Genomic DNA, 2,588 nt, shown 5'->3' on the forward strand with positions numbered 1-2,588 from the left:
TTCCGTTTGTCTTTCCTTGCTTGTCCCCAACGTGTGTAGCCCCTTGTGGGTAATAAAGAAATTGGTATTTCGTCTGCCATTACGTTCTGAGTTCAAATTCCGCTGAGGTCAACTTTGCCTTTCATCCTTTCGGGGTCGATTAAATAAGTACCAGTTACGCACTGGGGTCGATATAATCGAGTTATTCCGTTTGTCTTTCCTTGCTTGTCCCCAACGTGTGTAGCCCCTTGTGGGCAATAAAGAAATAAGAAACGTTAGCACGCTGGGCGAAATGCTTAGCGGTATTTCGTCTGCCGTTACGTTCTGAGTTCAAATTCCGCCGTGGTCGACTTTGCATTTCATCCTTTCGGGGTCGATAAATTAAGTACCAGTTACGCACTGGGGTCGATGTAATCGACTTAATCCCTTTGTCTGTCCTTGTTTGTCCCCTCTATGTTTAGCCCCTTGTGGGTAATAAAGAAATAAGATGTGAACAAGCGATTGCCAAACTTTGAGCCAACAACGCGATTTGTGAGCCAGCGTTAAAAGAAACAGCTCATCTTTGAACCAATAGTTGTAGCATGTTGAACAAGAAGTGCATCAATGCATGGTGAAACTCTGATGGGAATTGAAATCGCAGTATTTCATTCGCTGATTATGTGACTTCGCTAACTTGGGTTTTCATCGAAAACAATCTATACAGACAGTCTAATTATATATACAGAGAATGCAAACAGTAACAAGAGCAATATTTGTTTAAAAAAAAACTCAACCAAACAAACAAAGAAACACAAACAGAAAAAGAGAAAAAAACCTAGTGTCTGTCACATGCTGTGCGGTGTAATGTATAATTAATGTCCATTGGTTTTTGTCGAAACAAGTAAAATCTCATGCTGTGCACCCCTGAAAGTTAATAAAAAGTGTGCCTACGCAATAAAAGAACACGTGACTTAACTACAATTCGTCCCAGGAAAATGGGAGCAGACACAATACCATGGCACCCTAGTCGTGGCTGATTACGTATTCTGAAAATGAGTGTCTGTGTGTGTGTGTGTGTGTGTGTGGTGATGGTGTTGGGGTTTAACGTTGCTGAATACAGCAAGCTTTTAAATCTGTATCGTGTCTACTAATGCAACTAATCCAGCCGTAATAATGATTTTTAATGAGAGATAGTCACGGTTGGAACGTTTTTGATTAGTGTTGGTATGGAGCTAAACAACAACAGCAACAACAACAATAATAACGACAACAACAGAAATAATTATGTTTCTTTGTAATCGATTGATCAGCTAGAAATAGTCACCAAACTTACTTCTAATCACTCCTGTTGTCTTTTAAATGGTCATAATTGGATAGTATAGTCCTAGATACACTATGTTTCAATAGAGGTCACATTGATCGTGTGTGGAACGGATTTGATTAGGGATGTTCTCGTCTTACTGCTGTAATCATTTTTAATACGAGTACAAAGCCATAAATTTCTGTAAAGGAATCGGTTGGCCACATCGGCCCACTAATTGCCTCGTGATTAATTCATTAATCTGAAAGGATGAAAGGTAAAGTCGACATTTTGTTCGACTCAGCCAATCCGTCGTCATACTGTAATAATCTAAAACAAAGCGGTCAAAAATGGAAGTAGCATTTTCATAATCCTTAAAAAAAAAAAAAAAAAAAAAAAAAAAAGAATAAGAAGATTGTCCGGAAATGTTTCACTGTAGGGGAAGACGGCTGAGGGGTTCTTGTCCTCTGATGAATGGCCAACTAACTGTGAAATCTTTAATTTTCAATGCGCAAAGAGAATAATTTGATGTGTTTATATCTGTTTGAAGTTCCACAGAAAAAAGTTCTAAAAAACAGTAGATTAGCCACTTTATATTTATCTTAGGTTTCTAAAATACTCTGTGTAGTGTATAAATATTTATTAATTATTTGTTTTTATCACAACGGAGACGGACCTACAGTAATACAAATTAGCCCAGTCATTACAAACTAACTTCTGTATATGTAATATTCTTTTTCTCGGTGCAGATTGTACAATGATACATGAAACCATGTGTACAAGACACAGCATTAACATTTATATTAATATTGATAGTTGTATTTCTACGTGTATTCCTATATGGTCATCAGATTATATGTATATTCATATATGTCTGTGTGTGTGTATGTGTGTGTGTGTGTGTGCGTGTGTCTGTGTGTGTCCGTGTGTGTGTAAGGATATGGAAATGCATGTATGTATGTATATATTTATTTGTGTGAATATGTATATGTTTATGCATATAATAAAAAGAACTATATACGTATAAATTAGTGTATTTTATGTGTGCGTGTGTGTGTGTTTATATATCAATGTTGGGGGACAAACACAGACACACAAACATACACACACACACACATACACACATATATATATATACATACATATATACGGCGGGCTTCTTTCAGTTTCATCTACCAAATCCACTCACAAGGCTTTGGTCGGCCCGTGGCTATAGTAGAAGACACTTGCCCAAGGTGCCACGCGGTGGGACTGAATCCGGAACCATGTGGTTGATAAGCAAGCTACTTACCACATAGCCACTCCTATATATATATATATATATATATAT

The sequence above is a fragment of the Octopus bimaculoides genome, chromosome 14 (genome assembly GCF_001194135.2).
Source record: "Octopus bimaculoides isolate UCB-OBI-ISO-001 chromosome 14, ASM119413v2, whole genome shotgun sequence".
NCBI classification, from domain to species: domain Eukaryota; kingdom Metazoa; phylum Mollusca; class Cephalopoda; order Octopoda; family Octopodidae; genus Octopus; species Octopus bimaculoides.